Here is a 6,000-nt window from a genome sequence, read left to right on the forward strand (position 1 = left end):
CCGCACCTGAGTTTCCTATAGGAACACCACATCAGCCCCCAAACCCTATAAATGGGGAAAAAACTCTTGCTCTCTTCATAGGTTCCCCCAGGCCCTACACCTTGTTGGAGTCTCTCACCACTCCCCCTCCTCAAGTCAGCCAACCCCTACCATGATACAATACTCCTACAAAAATTCCAGACCCACCTAAGATGGCATACAGTCCCACCCCTAGGAAGAGACAAAGAAAATCTCCTGGTCACTGTTGATTCCCCCCTCTCCTTCCCCTTCCAGGCTTGCATAACATAACTAAAAGAGGCATGAGTGCACTGCACAAACACCCCTTTCATACAGAGAGTCCCAAACAGTCCTCCTCAGACCGGTCCTAGTTTATTCTCTCTGATGAATGTCACTGCTAGCTCTGGTGTGTCAAATAAATAATCTTTTGAGTCTATTGTGAACCACAGTCGCCCTGAGTACACCATCCCAAATCGCACACCTTTGCTCTAAAACACTGCCTTCACCTTGTTGAAAACTGCATGTCTCTTTGCAGTTTAGTCCCAATGTCCGCACTGTGTGCTGTGAAAGTGGATAATCACTGCCTGCGGTAGGTCATTCGGACTTGGCTTCTGCCTGCCTGCCCGATGAACTCTATCCAACCCTGGAGGGGAGAACAACTAATTCCCTCCCACCAGCCAAGCGAACATCGCCGAAAAATACCTGGTCTGCTTCGAACTCTCCACTCCCTCCGGCAGCCCCACCAACCTGACGTTCAACTGCCTTGACCTTGTCTCAAGATTCTCCACTTTGAACCTCAGTTCTTTGTTGCTCTCGACCACAAGCAGCAACTCTGCTTATAGTGAGGCAAACTGATTCTCAAGTTGAGCCAAGGCCTACTCCACACCCTTCATGTCTCATCTTACACGTTCACCATACTCGAGGTCTTTACAAGCTGTTTGCGAATCAGGTCCAACGTCTCCTCAACAGCGGCTTTAAATGATTTGTTTATCTCCTTGCCCTGCTGTTTGAATTGCCTGTCCATCTGATGGCCGAATCTTTCCAGCACCTGCTCCATCACCACAGCCAACATGTATCATATAACGGGCGCGGCAGCCATCTTCCCTCCTTTAAGTTTTTTTGACGGACTACCCTCCTGAGCCTTCTTCGCATTGTGCTTCTTTGTCGACGTTTTCGCAATTCCTCTGCCGGGCGAGAGTCCACCAGGTCAAGTAACTGGGTTTGGACACCAAAATTCCTCCCAAAAAAACCCAGATAAAAGAGATCAAAAACAAAGACCCTGCCGAGAGCCACTTTTCAAGTGGTGTGTTCTTACATGATGTCAGCGGAAGTCCCCAGAGTTTAACTTATATCCTCAACCTGCTGGCTAGTGATTAGTGCGGCCCTGTTTTCACTGCCCTGTCCCTCTCAAGCTGCAAAGATAAAGGCATATCTAAAATTTTTTGAATCATTTCAATTTTGTTTTGAAAATCACTGTACAACTGCTCTGAGACCTTGATAAAACACTCCTTTACATATTCACTATAGAATCCATAGATTCCCTACAGTGCAGAAGAAGGCCATTCAGCCAATCGAGTCTGAACCGACCCTCCAAAATAACACTCTACCTAGGCCCACTCCCCGTAACCCTGCGCATTGAACATGACCAATCCACCTAACCTGCAAATCTAGGGCCATGGAAAGAAATGGGAGCACCCGGAGGAAACCCACTCAGACACGGTGAGAATATGCAAACTGTGAACAACGTTTCCCATTTTACAATCTTTTGAGTTGCCAGAAAGCTCGCAGAAGAACGTAACAGAAGAGATAGAAGCAGGAGTAGGCCATTCAATCCATCAAGTCTCCTGTGCCATTGAATAAGACCATGGCTGATCCAGCAGCCGTTTCACTACCCGATGATTTCACCTACTTAGCGAATGTTTTATTCAGCTTCTCTGTCGCTCTCTTTGGAGCTTCTTTAGCTGGCTCAGGCATTGTGCTTTTTAACGGAATGCCACTCAAGATTTGATTTTTTGTTGGTGAATTTTCTCACTGCAAGTGAGACACATAGGGAGCCTAGCCGAATTTTTTAAAAAATTCAGTCATGGGATGTGGGCGTTGCTGGCCGGGCCAGCATTTGTTGCCCATCCCTGAGGGCATTGAGGGCATTTAAGAGTCAACCACATTGCCATCTGATGAAAAACAAGATTATACAGTTATTCTTGAATTTGACAACAACTGTTCAACAGGACTCCATTTTAAAAATAGTTTGTTTGTCCTTTAAACATACAACCACCAGAACAAACCACCAGAACAAATGCCCAATTATTGGATTTTTTATTTATCATGACTTTCGCATATCTGCATGTAACCTAAGAGAATGGATGGTGGGTAATAGTGCAAGATGTAATTTTTCCTGGTGAAGCATTTGGCACAGAAGAAAGTTTAGATAGCTAATGTACTTTTTATGTATCTGCATTGGGGGAACAATTTTCTCAAATCTTATTCACTCAATATTTGAAAGGTGCATTTGTTTGGGAGCTGTACAGCAGACCCCAGAAAGCGGCATGCAGCTCTGTAGCCGCAGGTTGCCGATCCCTGCATGGCCTCGAATATGTGCTCGAATCTTGGCGTGAAGCTTTAAAAACCACAATGCCGCAACTGGTGACAGTACTAACAACTGAGTCAATCTTCACTATTGCTCGTGACATTGAATTATTGCATTGTTTTAGTACTGATGAATTCTCATATTTCACTGCACTCTGTAAATTGTAAATAATTGCTTGTTACTTAAAAAGCTATGATCTACGCTGGATATTCAGTTACACCAAAATGATTGACAGGATAGTACCCAACTTTGAATACTGCAGGAAGCACACAATTGCATTTCTGCACAAAACAGAGTCTCAATAGAATTGCAACTCCTGGAGTGTAAGCAAAAAGAACTGCTTATTGAACACTTGTGGCAAGGCAATAGCTTGGATTACTACAACACCTTTAAAACAGTCAAACATTTCAAGGCTTCTCACAGGCGTCCCGTACCAGCCTCCCCGAACAGCCACCGGAATGTGGCGACGAGGGGCTTTTCACAGTAACTTCATTTGACTGTAACTACTTGTGACAATAAGCGATTTTCATTTCACAGGAGAATTATCATACAAAATTTGATTTGCGGTAGTCTGTGGAAGAGTAGATAGACGGATGACACTTAAGTTGGTACGGTTGTAGTATCGAGTAAGTAGTAAAGGGGAAGGGCCCTGTTGCTTCACAGCGCCAGGGTCCCAGGTTCGATTCCCGGCTTGAGTTACTGTCTGTGCAGAGTCTGCACACTCTCCCCGTGTCTGTGTGGGTTTCCTCCGGGTGCTCCGGTTTCCTCCCACCAGTTCTGAAAGACTGTTAGGTGAATTGAACATTCTGAATTCTCCCTCAATGTACCCGAACAGGCACTGTAGTGTGGCGACTAGGGGATTTTCACACTAACTTCATTGCAGTGTTAATGAAAGCCTACTTGTGACACTAATAAAGATTATTATTATTGAGATGATGTATCCCACACTGCACCCTGTCCCTTTCAGTGACTGGCACCTGGTCTATGATGTGAGGAGCCTCTATCCTCACCACCCGTCCCTGCCAACAGGGGTGCCGGTGGCGCCGACATCCGGTGTTAGCAATTATCTTAGTGGCCCCTGGCCCACTTCTCTCAGTGGGGTCCACTGTGGGTCTCTGCAGTGGGTGGGCCTTGTGTTATCCCATCAGGAGGGTGGCAATTGTTTGTGTGGTGGAGACATTCATACTGTGCAGCCATGTCTCCATGCTAAGAGCCTGGTGTGCAGGCAGGTCTTACAGTTGGGGGTGAACGAAGGATGTGTGCATTTGCCGGGACCTTAGCCACGGTATGTAGCGCATGGGTTCTACACACAGGGTGTGACAGGGATTTCCTTACATGGCAGGGGTAGGGTGGATGGGATCGAGGCGCGGTGGACAGGCAGTGCTTGGAGACATCTCATTATCCTCAGAGGTGGGCTAGCTGATCGTATCATGGTGATGCTGTTATTCTGAGGGGGCTGTGTGCCAGGGAGGGTTCCAGCTGCATTGATCCATGTGTTCTTTGTTTGGGGTGAGCTCTGTTAAACCCTTGCTTTCCCTGCTGTGGGGCTGCACTTCTGAGGAGTGCACTCATGAATGCCTACCTCTATGGACCGGTGATAGAGCATGGCCATGCCCATTCCATTGACAAGACTGCTGGGGTATGAGGTTTCCAGATGGGTGGGCTGGCTGGGTTTCCACACGACCAGAAGCCCATCATGGGGGTGGGGGGTGATGCGGGCTTGCAGCCCGTTAGTCAGATGCAAATAAGGGCAAATTGCCACCGGCATGGAGCGTATAGCTCACTGCCGCCGGCGGTGAGGGCTCGGAGCATTGGAATGAGATGGACGGCCGGGGCCGATCCCGTTTTTTCGGCCGATGCTCCATTCTCTGACGGACCAGGAAACCCGCTACTGGCGTCGGGCAATGGAGCATCCAGCCCCAGAACTCCATTTGTGCTTGACAGCGGGGTTCAGAAGCCTGCTCCAGCCAAAAGTGTCCATTGTCTGATTGCCTCTTTGTGGCAGTATATTATGTATATGAGAAGTAATACGGTAAGGCTCCTGTACTACAGGTACGGGGGTTGGTCCCTGCCTGCTGGCTCCGCCCAGTAGGCGGAATATAAATGTGTGTGCTCACCGAGCTGCAGCCTCCCCCCAGGAGGCAACACATCTCTGCGTAATAGAGCCCCGATTACACTCTACTCTCGTCTTGTCGTAATTGATAGTGCATCAATGTATTAAGCAGAGGTTTTACAGCGATGGACCTACGCATCAAGCCAGATCGCCTGCAGCTGCACCTTCAATCAGACAATGCCACGTGGGCCTTCGACCACTGGCTAGCTTGCTTTGAATCCTACATCGGATCAGCGACAGAACAACCCTCAGAAGCACAGAAACTACAGATCCTGTACACACGGTTGAGCTCCGACATTTTTCCCCTTATCCAGGATGCACCCAACTACGCTGAGGCCATGGCGCTTCTGAAAAAGAACTACACCCGGCCGATCAACAAACTCTACGCCAGGCACCTCCCGTCCACATGGCATCAACTCCCCGGTCAGTCATTGGAAGATTTCTGGCGTGCCCTGCACGCCCTGGCAAGGAACTGCGATTGACAGGCAGTTTCGGCCATTGGACATACCGAACTCCTAATCAGGGACGCTTTTGTTATGGGCATAGGGTCGGCGTACATCCACCAGCGCCTCTTAGAAGCGGATACGCTGGACCTCGCGGAGACCAAGAAACTCGCAACCTCACTAACGGTAGCCTCCCGTAATGTACAAGAGCAGCCAGGTGTGAAATGGAATTGTCGAATCGGGAGATTACGATGGCATGACCGAGGTTTCAGCCCCAGATGCACAGACACAGGAGAGAGGCTGGATAATGTAACGTAGGTGGAAACAGGAAGTCATAGTGATAGCACAGACAGGAGTCCAAAGATGTGCGGGTGAGGTGGACTGGCCATGCTGAATTGCCTTTGTGTCCAAAAAGGGTGTAGGGTGGAGATGTTGGCTCGGGTGGGATTCTCTTTCCGGGGGCCGGTGCGGACTCGATGGGCTGAATGGCCTCCTTCTGCACTGTACATTCTATGATTCTATGATAAGCTCCCCCTCCTGGACATCGTGGACCCCACCAGCGACCGCCCCCAGCCAACCCCAAGCCTGCGCCGCGCGGCAGCCAACAAACCCAGGGGGGCCCAAGTGCTATTTCTGCGGGCAGACAAAGCACCCCTGCCAGCGCGGCCCAGCACGGAGCGCAATCTGCAAGGCCTGCGGGAAGAAGGGACATTTTGCTGCGGTGTGTCAGGCCCAGTCGATAGCCGCTGTAACCATTCTCATTGTTCCAGCACCCCCCACATGCGACCCGTGGGCACAGCCATTTTCGTCCCCGCAACCCACCGGCCCGTGGGCGCCGCCATCTTCCTCGCATCAGAACA

Source organism: Scyliorhinus torazame, chromosome 2 (assembly GCF_047496885.1).
Source record: "Scyliorhinus torazame isolate Kashiwa2021f chromosome 2, sScyTor2.1, whole genome shotgun sequence".
NCBI classification, from domain to species: Eukaryota; Metazoa; Chordata; class Chondrichthyes; order Carcharhiniformes; family Scyliorhinidae; genus Scyliorhinus; species Scyliorhinus torazame.